Raw genomic sequence first — 14,948 nt, 5'->3', positions numbered from 1 at the left:
CAGGGCAGGATACAGCTGGACATCTGGTGCTTTGTAGAGTTCTGAAAAAGACACGTTACATAACACACTTACAAAAGGATACCATTTGAGGGAAGACAAATCCTGCCCTGAACACTGTATTTCCTGTGTATAAATACGTATCAATGCAAAAGCAAAAAAATGATACAGAGAGATCCAAAATAAACTCCTAATAGGAAGAGGGGGGAGGAAGGGAAGTAAGAGCTGAGAGCGTAGGGTCCTTTGCTCTCTAGAGAACAAATAATCAGAGAAATTTAATTCTCCATTACTGTCTACTGCCCCCCCTTTTTTTACATATACATAAAACCACTGTCAACGCTGCATGCTAATGTTTGTACCGCACATAATCTGGTTGACCTTTTTAGAGCTTATATGAAAAAGCAAAGGGAAAAGCAAAAGAATGATACTTTTTATTATTCACAGCTGCCAACTCAATCTTATTCTAGCTCTGGAACGAATCTACTGGAATATGTTTTTCCAAGGTTAGAGGTTTTAAGATTGATTTGATGAGGTGATACCAGGGCATTTTGTACAGCTGGAGTTTTTCTGCAGAAAAATCTACATCTTTGTAACATTTCGTGTACAGTTGGCATTATTTGTGGAAGTGTGTTGAAACAATGATTTCCCTCTTTTTCTGAGCTAAGAGACTATGGTTCCTTCTTAATTTTGTTTCGGAGATTACCCCGGCAACCCATCCTGCTTCACCTAGCTGTGTTCTGCAGGGGCCCCCACAATTCCTATGCATGGATGGGGTGCCTAAAGGAGCCAAGCACGATTACCACAAGTACCCCAGCTACTCCTTCACTGAAAATCACAGGGTGCTCATATAACAAAATGCAAAAGAAATGAACTTAGAATCCGAGACCCATAGGCACCAGCAGCAAAATTGGGAAATGAAATATTCTATTTCCTCCAAATTCATCTACAGATGCAACGCACTCCCAATCAAAATCCTGGCAGGCATTTGTAGAAACTGATGAGCAGATTCTAAAGATTACAGGGGGGAACGCAAAGGGCTAGAATGTGCAAAACAATTTTGTCAAAAAAGAACACAGTCGGAGGATTTGCAATACTTGATTTCAGTACTCACCATAAAACACAATAATCAAGACTGTGCGGTAACTGGCATAAAGATAAGCACACAGATGAATGAAACAACACAAACTCCAGACACAGACCACAAATACACAGAAAACTGATTTTTTTCTCCCCATAGTTATCACAGCAATTCCACAGGGAGAGGACACTCATCTCAACAAATGGTGCCGGAACAGGTCAACACCCAGTTGGGAAAACCATGAACATCAAGCCCTTCCTCACACCATACACAAAAATCCACTCAAAACGGACCACAGGCTGAAATGTAAAAGGTAAAATGATAAAAATTCTGGAAAAAAACCTTTGTGACCTAGATTGACAAAGGTTTCTTTGACGGGACACAACAAGCATGAATAATGATTTTAAAAAATCGATCAACTGGACTTCATCGAAATGAAAAGCTCCTGCAGTTTGAAAAGTGCCTTTAAGAACATGAAAAGGCAAGCCTGGGACCAGGTGGAAATATTCACAGTCTACGCATCTGACCAAAGAATGGATCATGCAACCAACTCTGGTGATTCAGTAACAGAAAGACAAGCTACAAAAAGGGGTGGAAGGGGATCCCTGGGTGGCTCAGCGGTTTAGCGCCTGCCTTTGGCCCAGGGCGCGATCCTGGAGTCCCGGGATCGAGTCCCACGTCGGGCTCCCGGCATGGAGCCTGCTTCTCCCTCCTCCTGTGTCTCTGCCTCTCTTTCTCTCTATGTCTATCATAAATCAATCAATCAATCAATCTTAAAAAAAAGAAAAGGGGGTGGAAGTTTCGAGCAGCCACTTCACGAAAGATGTAACAAGTAGCTAACAGGCACAGGAAAAGGTGCTTCCTGTGGTCGTTAGTCATCAAGAAAATGCAAATTAAAAGGACAGACAACCACACACCCACCAGAAGAGCTGAAATCCAAAAGCCAGGATGGGCCACAGGTGAAGTAGCTGGACCGCAAATACTTCTGGCAGGGATGCTGAGTGGCCCCAGACCCCTTGCTCAGGGGATCCTACACCTGCTCAGTTCATGGCCGGCCCCCCTCCAGCCTTTGAGGGGCTCAGCTTACTCTGAAACATTGCCTTTCTCACGGAAGGTAAGGGAGGCAGGCTAACCCTAGCCCTGGGCTCTAACCCACCTGCTCGGTCCCTACGATGCGATGCTCGATGCTCTGGTGGTTAAGGGAGCTCTGATTTAGGTTATTTGGAAAAACCTGCTGTTGCTAGCTCAGGTGACCTAAATATCTAAGCATAAGGGGTTTCCCCCCCCAGCTTCCTCATGCAAATGAATTTCTCCAAGATACTTGAGAGCAGGGGTTCTCAAAGGGAGGGCCCCCACCTGCAGCAGCAGCAAGACTGGGAACAGAGAGAGGCGGCTGCAGCCCCTCCTGAGGCCACCCCAGGGGTTCGGCGTCTTTCCGGGATGCTGGGGGGGTGCCCAGTGAGAGGGGCTGCCGGGTCCCCACCGAGAGTCCCCTGAGATCGTGTGGGTGGTGGCCCCAAGGTGCCGCTAAATTGGGTACAGCGGGCACGAGCAAGGACAGCCAGCCGGGGCCCAGATGCCGGCTGTAGCAAGGGTAGTGCCTGGGAGGGGAGAAGTTTCCAGAGACAACTCCATTTCTTCAAGCACCCTCAGTCTGGGGGACAGGCTCGGAGAAACAAAACAGTACCAGAAAAGATGCAAGACTACATACTTTTTCTCAAATGCAAAAAAAAAAAAAAAAAAGTGCATTTCAACTTGAAATGTAGATGCTCGGGAATCATTCAGATCCAGGTGACTTGATTTTTTTTTTTTAATTTATTTATGATAGTCACAGAGAGAGAGAGAGAGAGAGAGAGAGAGGCAGAGGGAGAAGCAGGCTCCATGCACCGAGAGCCCGATGTGGGATTCGATCCCGGGTCTCCAGGATCACGCCCCGGGCCAAAGGCAGGCGCTAACCCGCTGCGCCACCCAGGGATCCCCAGGTGACTTGATTATACAGGACAGACAGATGGACAGAACAGAAAGATCAGAAGGGCCTCATCCTCTCACCTGGCTTGCCACCACCCCACAGACCCTGGTCTCTCCCCTGGGCACCTGGGGAGGCCTGGGATCTGGGGACACTTACCTGTGCGCCGTCAGGAGCCACCTGCCCCCGGGCCTCGGTTAGGGCGCAGCAGACGATCCTTGGACCTCAGTTCGTCCTGAAGGGTGAAGAAGGGACATCTCCCGTCACCAAGGAACTCCAAGTTTGCGCTGGACTCAAGACGGGGCGCGGGGAAGTTCAGCGCCAGGACAGGCCTGGAAGCGTGGTTGGAGGACACTGGCCAAGGAGGCCCCCCAGAACCGCAAGGAGGACCGCCCTGGAAGGAACCCCGAATGTTAATTCCCTCCACAATATTCTTTAAGGACCTACATCGTTGTGCAATCACCCCTCTGAGACGCCGGCCAGGCCACGGGATCCTCCTGCCACCCGGCCAAGATCTGTGGGTTCTCGGGGCTTCTTCAGCCTGCGAGCTAAGCAGGATCCAACCAGCCAGCACCTGGGTGCTCTACTGTAGGGCTCGCAGGGCCCCTCAGACCCTGGGCCCTTAGGCGGGGCACCTCCCCAACAAGGGACAGGGGCCCCTCTCTGGGCGCACTCCCTCCCCTCCCTTCCCTCAGAAGACAAAGCTGACAAAAAGCACCTGAGAGACTCTGACTCCTATTCCACCTGCCGGTTAGTGCTGGGCTCGGCTCCAAGGTGAATTTCTCTCCTTTGCTAATATGTCTGCATTCTTGAAAACTGCAGCCACTTCTGCACAATCCCTCCAACACTTCAGGGAACACCCAGAAAGAGGGGGTTGGGGGTGGCGATGGAACCAGCTTTATCATCAGCTAGTTGGAAACACTGCTCGGGAATGCATGTTTTAATTCTGAAAATGTTCAATTTTTTTCTTTCTTGTTTCTTTTCTTTTTTCTTTTCTCTTTTTTTCTTTTCTCTTTCTTTCTTTCTCTCTCTCTCTCTCTCTCTCCTCTCTCTCCTTTTTCATTAACTCAGGAGCTGCGGTGAGGTTTGCAGGAAGATCTCATAAGCCTTGATTGCAGGGTCTCAGGGTTCCTGTCCCAGCGGCGCCTGAGGGTAGACGTTGGTGCCTTTTCCACTCACCTTCCCAAACCTCGACATTTAAAGTAACTCGGTGAACTTTAAGTTTTCTTAAACTTTAAGTTTCCTAGGCACCTATATATACATTTGCATGGTGGGCTGTGAACATTCCTGATCTATGTCTCCACATGTCCTACAAACATGACTGGCAGCAGAGGGGAAAGGTGCAGAATGTTCTGCACAGCACGAGAGCTGCCCACAGCACAAAGCCTGCCTCCCAGAAATGGATTAAATCGCGACACGGCCCCTGACTAGGACCGCGCGTAGCTATTAAGGAGAATAAGGTAACCCGTCGTGCCTAATGGTCATTTTACCGTATATACTCGAGTATACGCAATTCACAACACGGTGATATGATGCATCGTATATTAATGAAGCAAATTCCTAGTATTTATTAAATAAGATGCTGTCACGTAGGGCGATTATTTTGCATTACGCGCTGAGAGCCACCGTATTAAGACGCGATACACTGGTTCATGAAAAAAAGTGCAGAGAGCTGCAAAGTATAAAAAAGAATGTGTTGCCCCTCCTTCCTGCGCTTCCGGGGTGCTTCGCCCCGGAGGGGAAACTGAGGCCCCGGCGGCGCGCCGCCCGAGGTCTCGGAGGAAGCGTGGCGGAGCCGGGATTCGAACCCCGGACTCGGGGACGGCCGCCCCGGCGCAGGCGGGGGCCCGGGGAACTCCGCACTCCCCCAGGGCGCGCGCGCGGGCGGGCGGGCGGGAGTCCGCGGGGAGGGGGCGGGGCCGCGCCGGCCGGGCGCGCTCGTGCTCGTGCTCGTGCTCGTGCTCGTGCTCGTGCTCGTGCTCGTGCTCGTGCCCGCGGGGCGAGCGCACGGGAGCGACGCCAGGATAGAGGCTCGCGGAGCCGCCATTCCAACGCAGGCGCGGTGGCCAAGTGGTAAGGCGTCGGTCTCGTAAACCGAAGATCACGGGTTCGAACCCCGTCCGTGCCTGGCGTCGGTCTTCCCTCGCACAGGGGCGACTTTTTAAAAGGCGCGGGACCCCTTTTCCAGAGTGGCCCTCCGCAGCGCCCGCACGCCGTGCCCCCGCCAGAGCTGCGCCCCTGGGTGCCCCTGGGTGCCCCTGGGTGCCCGCGGGTGCCCGTGGGTGCAGAGCGGCCCAACTGTTTTCACCCCCTCCCGGCCTCGCGGAGGCGGAGCGTCGGGGGGCGCGCCCTCGGCTCCCTGCACACAGCGCCCCCTGCCGCCCCCCGCGGGGAGTCGAGGGTCCCCGGGAAGCCCGTGGCCCCAGGCAAAAAAAAAAAAAAAGAAAAACCCCTACAAAGTGCAATTGTCTCGTCTCTAATGAGGCCTGCGGGCGCCGGGTGCCGGGCGCACACCCGAGCCAGCTGCGGGCCGCCTGGCTATTTTGTAGAAAAGAAATAGGCGCTGCGGGGGGGGAAGGTCCCGCCCACTCGTGGAGCCCCGCGGGCGTGGACACCTCCGCGGGGCCGCGCCGCCGTTGGCCTTTCCGCGGCGGCCTCGGTGAACGGAGGCAGGGTCGCAGGGAGCCTGTTGTGTTTGCATCACGGAAGGATGCACCCCGGGGGGGGGGGTGCTCGGGTGCACCCAGCGACGCGTGCAGTGACCCCCAGCCCGCGGAGGGAGCACCCGAAACCCCGCCTGCTCCAACCCAGCCGGACGCTCCTGGTTGAAGGGAGCGGGCACGGGGCTCCCGGTGTCCGCGGGGTGCAGCGGGGCGCCAGCCTGATGGGGCGCGCTCGCTGACGGCTGGCGGTGTGGGGGGGGGGGCGGCAGGAGCGGCCCGGGAGGAAGAGCCCCGGACCAGCATCCGCCCGCCCTTGAGAGACCCCGGGGTGCCCCCCACCCCCGGGCCTCTGCGTGGGGTGCATCTGAGAGCAGCATCCCCCCGCCCTTGGGAGACCCAGGGGCTCGCTGCCCCCCCCCAGGGCCTCTGCGTGGGGGGCATCTCAGAGCAGCATCCCCCCGCCCTTGGGAGACCCAGGGGCTCGCTGCCCCCCACCCCGGCCTCTGCGTGGGGGGCATCTCAGAGCAGCATCCCCCCGCCCTTGGGAGACCCAGGGGCTCGCTGCCCCCACCCCGGCCTCTGCGTGGGGGGCATCCCAGAGCAGCATCCCCCCGTCCTTGCGAGACCCCGGGGCTCACTGCCCCCCCACCCCGGGCCTCTGCGTGGGGGGCATCTCAGAGCAGCATCCCCCCGCCCTTGGGAGACCCAGGGGCTCGCTGCCCCCACCCCGGCCTCTGCGTGGGGTGCATCTGAGAGCAGCATCCCCCCGCCCTTGGGAGACCCAGGGGCTCGCTGCCCCCCCCAGGGCCTCTGTGTGGGGGGCATCTGAGAGCAGCCTCCCCCCGTCCTTGGGAGACCCAGGGGCTCGCTGCACCCCCCCCCCGCCCTCTGCGTGGGGGGCATCCCAGAGCAGCATCCCCCCGCCCTTGCGAGACCCCGGGGCTCACTGCCCCCCCACCCCGGCCTCTGCATGGGGGGCATCTGAGAGGGGCCTGAGCCTTTGCGTCTCTAACTACCTGGCATGTGATGCTGATGCTGCCGCCCCCCCCCCCCCCCCCCCGGACCTGTCTTCCAAAGGCAGCCCTACTCTAACCCCAGGAGCACGAGGGCATGCGTGGGTACAAAGGGGGAAGCTCATGCACACGTGAAAGTAGTGAACACCAGGGCTTCTCACACGTCACCCCAGGGGTGGTGTTAGAAGGCAGGTCCTGGGGGCGCCGGGGTCGCTCAGTGGCTGAGCATCTGCTGTTGGCTTCGGTCGTGATGATCCCGGGGCCCTGGGATCGGATCTCCCTCTGCCTGTGTCTCTGCCTCTCTGTGTCTCTCATGAATAAATAAATAAAATCTTTTTTAAAATTTTAGAAAAAAATAAAACGCAGGTTCTGGATCTTCAGGGGAGTCCGAGATTCCGCATTTCTGACTTGCGTCTTGGTGGTGCTGGGGTGGCTGGTCCCCGCCCTCCCTGAGTGGACAGAGGGTAGAAGGACCCACAGCACATTAATGGGACCTCTCTGGGGGGGGCAGTCCCATCTGGGAGCTGGTGAAAAGCTTCCTTCACTTCTACCCTGTGAATTTTCACACTGTTTGGATTTTCTGGGAGATGATTGTATTACATGTGTGATTTTTAAAATTTTTTTTCCAGAATCACTCCAGAGCCCACAAACCCAAAGATAACCTATTAGAACACAGGCAAATTAGAAGGATCCAGAATTAAGACAGCTGATGATCGAGTGTCCTCTTCTCTCCACTGGGGCACCCATTCATTTCTTTTGAAGGAAATGTCACAAAAGAACACTGAAGATTCCTCACTGTTAAAAATATCCCAAAATTGGGGCACCTGGGGGACTCAGTGGTTGAGCATTTGCCTTTGGCTCAGGTCGTGATCCTGGGGTCCCAGCATCGAGTCCCGCATCGGGCTCCCTGCATGGAGCCTGCTTCTCCCTCTGCCTGTGCCTATGCCTCTCTCTCTGTGTCTCTCATGAATAAATAAATAAAATCTTTTAAAAATCCCAAAATGTTCCTCCCCATTAAACAAACAGAAAACCACACTGCCCCCCACAGGTTGGCCAGTATCTGTGGGGGGAGGTTAGCTGTCCACAGAGGTTTTCCTGCCTTTCCCTCCAAAGAGCGGACCAGCGCCCAGGTGACATCATCATAGGAAAGCACCATTCTGATGCCCCCACCACTGTCCCCACCTCACCCCATACAGAGCGCCCCCCCCCCTCGGCCCCACGCGATGAATGGACTTTAGAAAAAGGCAATTTACAGAAGGCCCTTTGGGTACCATTTCCTCCCCCCCCAAACAAAATTGCACAAAATATCTGAGTACATGTTTATAAGGTGGAGAAGCGTTTGCTGTTTTTTGTGGTTAAGCCTGGAAGATTACACATGAATCTCAAAATCATCACCTCTGGTCGAAAACCTGGGGGTGCCACGGAGCTGTAAAACCAGTTCGGAATCAGACACTAGTGAGCAAAATTCCAAATTTGGGTGCTCGTTACACTTAAATGGGTAAAGCTGATTATGTGTCTGAATAAGCAAGCCGTTTTATGTTGATTTAAACCACTTGTGTTCATGAATATATAAAGCCGTGTTTGGGTTTCTATAACTTTTCCGTGAATTTCTGCACGTCAGCCTGAAGCCCGCCGTGTTTGCCCGGCGAAGAGGTGAAGAAGCGTTCTCTGGTCTCTGGATATGTAAAGGGAAGATAAGCCCCCCAACACTGGGGTTGGGAGGGGAGGCCTAGGACCCCTGAGACCCTGCTGTGCGCACGTGACCCCTGGGGAGAAGGCGGGTTTGCACTGGGAGCTCCGTAAGCGTAGGTCATGATAGAGGCCTAGAGAGGTGAAATAGGGACGCCTGGGCGGCTCAGGTCATGATCCTGGGGTCCCGGGATGGAGCCCCGCGGCAGGCTCCCAGCTCAGCGGGGGCCTGCTTCTCCCTCTCCCTCTGCTGGCTCATGCTCTGGCTCTCTCTCAAATAAATAAAGAATATCTTAAAAAGAAAAGAAAAAAGGTTAAATAAGAATTTTGAAGCCAAAGAGGGAGTCCCGGATCCTAGTGTCAGCAGAGGCTGCTCGGGAGCACGTTTCCACAGTGACACCAGGTGGCACCATGGAGCAGGGCAGCGTTGGCCTGGCTTCTCTCCGCCCCGCCTATACCAGAGACTGGTGGGAGCCTCGGACCCTCGGCTTAACCTCTCTGGGCCTCAGTTTCTCCCATCCTAAGACTGGAACGACACACGCTCACTTGCTTCTCATGCAGGGGAGTCCTTCTGATGACAACATCGCAAACACCCACCAGGCAGGATGTAAAGGGTGGTCCCTCCACATCGTGGCATCCTGAGTAGCCATTAAAAGGAATGGCAGGTTTAGGGATCTGGAGACTAATTAAGAAACAGCTGTGTCTTGCTTTTGGGGTTTTATTTCACAGCTTTATTGAGGTATAATTGATAAATAAAAACACTCGCATGTATTGAATGAATACAATCAGATGAGTTTGGGCGTACAGACACACCTGGGAACCCGTCACCTCCACCTTTCCTGGGTCCCTTTGCCTTTTTTTTTTTTTTAAGATTTTATTTATTTATTCATGAGACACACAAAGAGAGGCAGAGAAACAGACAGAGGGAGAAGCAGGCCCCATGCAGGGAACCCGATGCGGGGCTCGATCCTGGGACCCCAGGATCATGCCCTGAGCTGAAAGCAGATGCTCAACTGCTGAGCCACCCAGGCATCCCCCCCTTTGCTTTTTTTGTGTATATATGATAAGAACACAACATGAGATCTTACCCCCCCCAACAAATTTATTAACAACAGGCACTGTGTTGTACAGACCTCTAGAATTTCTCCACCTTGTAGAACTGTAAGTTTAGTGGATATCCTGTCTTCATAAAAATAAATATATAAATAAGCATATTTATCCACACCTGTATGGATTCTTATGTTGGTTTCTCAGAATGTGAAGAACAACCCCCACACACACCCCGGGCAGAAGGCTCCATGCCATGCTGTTGACCATGAAGACCTCCAAGTGGGGCGAGGGCTAGGGGTGGGGTGGGAGGGGGGCTTACGGAACCAGTTACTGGCTGTCTTCCTACTACCGTGGCATCAGGGAGAGAAACCATGTTACTCTGAGGCTCACTATTTTTGCAGCAAAAACTCAACAAACTTAACAGCAAAAAAGGAAGAAAGAAAAGAGAGGGAGGGGGATCCCTGGGGTGGCTCAGCGGTTTAGGGTCTGCCTTTGGTCCAGGGCGTGATCCTGGAGTCCTGGGATTGAGTCCCACGTCAGGCTCCCTGCATGGAGCCTGCTTCTCCCTCTGCCTGTGTCTCTGCCTCTCTCTCTCTCTCTCTCTCTCTCTCTCTATGTCTATCATAAATGAATAAATCTTTAAAAAAAGAAAAGAAAAAGAAAAGAGAGGGAGCACGTAAGGAGTCCAGAGCTGTCAGGGCGCCGGCGAGCACAGGCCGCCCCAGGCCGGCGCTGCGGCAGGGAGATGCCACGACTGCAGTGGAAAAGCTCGCTCTTGTCATCCGAGCTGACCCCCCGGAAGGAGAGGCCTCGGGTCCCCCGCCCTGGCATCGCTCCCACCTGGGATGACATCATGTGCTCTGAAAAACCTACATTAAAGGATAAAAAAAAAGGGGGGGGCCTCTTAATAAGAGAGTGAGTGATTTGTAGTCGTGCAGGAGTTGAGAACCACATTTCAAAACCAGAAGCGTATTTCAGGCATGAGTAGCACTTAAAAGAAAATATTGTGGCAGGCCCCTGGAAGCAGCAGACGTTGTTTGTGTCACATCTATCTGAGTTTTGCTTTAGCAAATCACCAGGCTGGCGCACAATGAACGCTTCCCCAGACCGTGTTCCCTTCTGCCCCGGCCCTGGCCTTCTGGCTCAGGTGAGCGGAGCTTCATTTTTGCACGTAGTGTGGGCACAAGAGAACCCCTGCCCCCTGACGCCTTGCTGGGTGTAGGTCTGTAACAGTTCTCGAAACAGCCAGCTAAGAAACCCCGTCCCTTCCTTTGAGGAGTGTTGGCGACAGGCTGTGCGGTAGCCTGTTATTCTTGCCTTCTGGTCTTCACACCCCGCGTAATCCCCTCTCCTTCCGTGGGAGGACTGTGACCTGCTCGCAGCCAACAGGATCCAGCAAAGGTGACGCGATGCCACTTCTCTGATCATGTTGCATAAGATGGCAACACCCATCTGGATAGCAGGCTCTGTCTGGCTGGTCGGGGAGGCCCACATGGCGAGGATCTGGAAGGCGTCCTCCGGCCCAACCACTGGCAAGACATCGAAACCCTCAGACCAGTGGCCACGAGGAACCAAATTCTGTCAGTGGTCATGGGAACTTGAAAATGAGTCCTTCCAGGGGCGCCCCGGGGGGGCTCAGTGGCTGAGCGTCTGCCTTTGGCTCAGGTCATGATCCCGGGGTCCTGGGATCGAGTCCCGCATCGGGCTCCCTGCTCAGCGGGGAGCCTGCTGCTCCTTCTCCCTCTGCCCCGACCTTCGCTCGTGCTCTCTCTTGCTTTCTCTCAAATAAATAAATAAAAAGTTTTAAAAAAAAGAAAAGAAAGTGAGTCCTTCTAGTTGCTATGAGCTGAACATTTATGTCACACACACGAAATTCCTATGTCGAAGCCCTAATGCCCAGTGTGATGGTATTAGGAGGTTAGGCCTTTGGGGGGATAATGGGGAGGGGATGAGGTCATGAGGGTGAAGCCCTTTTTTTTTTTTTTATAATGCCTTATAAAAAGAGGACGAGACATGAGAGCCGTCTCTCTCTCCACCATGTGAGGACAAGGAGGCCGTCCACAGGCCAGGAAAGGAGACCCCACCAGACACCAAATCTGCCAGCACCCTAATCTCGGACCTCTTCCCAGCCTTCAGAAGTGGGAGAAACAAATGTGTGTTGTTTACGCACACACCCCACTCACCCACCCCCCCAGCACGTGGTACCTGTCACAGCAGCCCAAACTCAGCCAAGAGCCCAGCCTGGCCAACCCCCAGACTGCAGCCTCCGGAGGACCCAGCTACGTGGCACCCAGCCTCCTGACTCCCAAACTGGGAGAGGCTAAAGGTGTGTGGCTGTAAGTTTGGGGTACGTTTGGGGTAAGGGGGTTGTGCAGCAGTGCACAATTAACGCAGGTGAGTCTGATGAGGAACACGGAAATCTGATTCCCCTCCAGGTCCTCCCAAAGCTCCCGGTGACATCTGCCCGCGGCCCAGCGACAAACCCGGCATCCGTGCTCGCGTTGGTTTTCTCCCTCCACCCTTCTAAGTTAACCAGAACATGAGCAAACTAAAAACCACACCGCCTTGCCTTTCCGTTTCCATAGGTCACAGGCCCAGGTTGGTTCTGGGCCTCACACAAGCCTAAAGTCAAGGTGGCGACCAGCCGGGCTAGTGTCAGGAGACTCTGGATGAATCTGCTTCCATGCTGACTCTGGTGGCTGGCCAGATCCAGTTCCCTGCACTGGGAGGACTGGGTTCTGTTTCCTGGCGCCTCGAGGCCTCTCTCCAGTCCTTGCACACGGTGTCCTGACATCTGTGCCAAGTCCTCTGCACATTTCAAATCTCGCTTCACCTTCTGCATGTTTCTCCTGCGAGCCAAAAAAAAAGTTCTCTGCATTGTGCAAGCCAAAGAAAGTTCTCTGCTTGGAAGCACTCCTGGATTTGGATTGGGCCCACCTGGATAATCCAGACTCATCCTCCTACTTAAAAAGTCTATGACTTTAATCACATCTGCAAAGTCCCTTTTGCAGGACACCTGGGTGGCTCAGTGGTGGAGCACATGCCTTCGGCTCCGGGTGTGATCCTGGGGTTCCAGGATGGAGTCCTCCACTGTGCTCCCCACAGGGAGCCGGCTTCTCCCTCTGCCTGTGTCTCTGCCTCTGTGTGTGTGTCTCATGAACAAATAAATAAAATCTTTTTAAAAAGGTCCCTTTTGGGCAGCCCAGGTGGCTCAGCCGTTTAGTGCCACCTTCAGCCCAGGGCCTGATCCTGGAGACCCGGGATCGAGTCCCATGTCGGGCTTCCTGCATGGAGCCTGCTCCTCCCTCTGCCTGTGTCTCTGCTGTGCTCTCTCCCTCTCTCTCTGTGTCTTTCATTAAAATAAATAAAATCTTTAAGAATAAAAAAAAAGGTGCCACGAAACACAACATATTCAGAGGTCCTAGGGATGAAGATGTGGACAAATTTGGGAGACCACGATTCTGCTTACCCCAACACTTGACTCACCCCTCCTCCCTGACCTCTGCTCATCCAGTTGGTCAACACCTAAACCTCTCTCTAGTCACCTCCCATGTGTTGCTTTAGACCTTCACTGTTCTGATTCTTCTTTGATGATTGGTGCTTGGACTATTGCAGTAGACTCCTACCTGGCCTCCTTGCCTTTAGTCTTGCCTCTCTTCCATCTGCTTTCCACTGTCATTTGACCTCTCTCCAACGCAGCAGTGAACATGTCACTCTCAACGTTCCATCCTCCACAAGCTGCCCACCACCATCAGGATAGACCCCAAGCATGGCATTCCAGGCCCCAAGTGGCCCTTCTACTGTGCTCCCTCCTGCTCCTCAGTGTTCTACAGTTCAGCCTGTGCCTCAGTCCTCTGGGTGCTGCGCAGTACACGGTTCCCTCTACCTAGGTTGGCCTTTCTCCATCTCCGGTTCCTGGAGAACTCCTACTCATACCACAAAACCTTGCCTAACTATTACTAACTTAACTACTGTCTTCAATCATGCTCCAGCTCAGCAGTTGCAGTTGCTCTTCCCTCAGTGCACCATGGGCACTTCGGGTTTATTGTCCCTCCAGCGCCTACCACCTGATGTTACAAGAACTAGCTTACACACCCATGCGTTTCCCAAGAGACCAGAGGCTGAATGCTCAGATGCCCAGAGGATCCAGGTTGTGTGAATGTGTGAAAGCCTTTCGGGTATAAGACAACAAGGACTGGAAGGGGCTCAGAAAAACTTGCGAGCCCATGCCAGGCTAAAAGCCACCACATTTCTGAAAACCCTGTGAAAATGAGACCCAGGAATTCTACTCTGGCATGTAAGCCTTTGCGGAAATTTCTGGACAGGAGGGTGTTCGAAGCAGCATTGCCGGGAAGACCAGGGGATGTCCGTCCAAGAAAACAGAAAGGCAAACTGTAGAGTGTCTTCAAACAGAAGACAATGAAGTTGAGGCCGCTCGAATAAATAAACTACGTGGAGAAAGCTCACAGGACGTGGAGCCAAACACACAAACAAGAAAAGGCTGGCAGAGAAAGATGATGCCAGGTACACGGAGTCCCCACGACGCAAATAATGCCCTGTGGGTTTCAGGCCACAGAGGTGGTAAAAGCTGAAGACCTGCCTGAGTGTGATGACAGCTGCATTCAGGACAGCGGCATCCTGGGGGGAGGCAGAGGTGGCCAGCGGGGAGCAGGGGCGCACGGGGTATGCGCGGACTCTGCATTTGATTGACTGATTGATGGATTAATTAAGCTGGGTGGTGGCATAGGGGTGTTTGTTACTTTATTCTCTGTTGTTGGGAGTTGGCCCTTTTATTCTTTATTATTTTTTATTTTTTTAAAGATTTTATTTATTTATTCATGAGAGACACACACAGAGCAAGAGTGAGAGATGCAGAGACAGAAGCAGGCTCCATGCAGGGAGCCCAACATGGGACTCGATCCCGGGTCCCCAGGATCAGGCCCTGGGCCGAAGGCAGCGCTAAACCCCTGGGCCACCCGGGCTGCCCTAGAGGTGGCCCTTTTAAAAGACCTCGCAGAAAAAAATAAAAAATAAAAAAATAAAAGACCTCACAGAGCAAAACACAAACCAACAAACCAACGAACCCAAACCGAGGCTCCAGTGCGGCCTAGCTCCCAGCACGCCGCCTCGCACAGAGCCCCACATGTATGTGAGGGGGACAATGCCACGTCGATGTCGCAGAGGTCACGCTTGAGAGAGAGAGAGAGGAGGTCTGTGCGTTCCCCAGGTTCCCCCTGGCATGGGGTTCGGGATTGGAGACGTGTGGGCCAAGGGAGAAATGGCCCGTCCCCAGGCCTTTCCCAGAACCAGCCCTCCTCGGCTCCGATTTATGCAGACATTTGCAAAATGTGCCATTCCAAGGCGACAGTGGTCCAGTATCAGAAGGGAACTGAACATCCCTTTAACAATGCCCTGTGGCCTTCTAGAAGCTACCAGCCTGGACATTAGCTGGGACAGGCTCCAATAATCCAACTCAACGGCTCTAAGATTTC

The 14,948-nt window shown here is 53.6% G+C and overlaps 1 non-coding gene across 1 annotated transcript; it reads left to right on the top strand.

Annotated features, from left to right (window-relative positions):
- The first annotated feature begins 5,097 nt into the window (after positions 1-5,097).
- TRNAT-CGU (transfer RNA threonine (anticodon CGU)) lies at positions 5,098-5,169 on the top strand. Its single transcript has one exon. It is a non-coding gene; the product is annotated as a tRNA-Thr (tRNA).
- The last annotated feature ends 9,779 nt before the right edge of the window (positions 5,170-14,948 follow it).

The sequence above is a fragment of the Canis lupus genome, chromosome 6 (assembly GCF_003254725.2).
Source record: "Canis lupus dingo isolate Sandy chromosome 6, ASM325472v2, whole genome shotgun sequence".
In the NCBI taxonomy this organism is placed as follows: Eukaryota; Metazoa; Chordata; class Mammalia; order Carnivora; family Canidae; genus Canis; species Canis lupus.
Note: the sequence above shows the minus strand (reverse complement) of the source record. Positions and strands in the feature narration are given on the sequence as shown.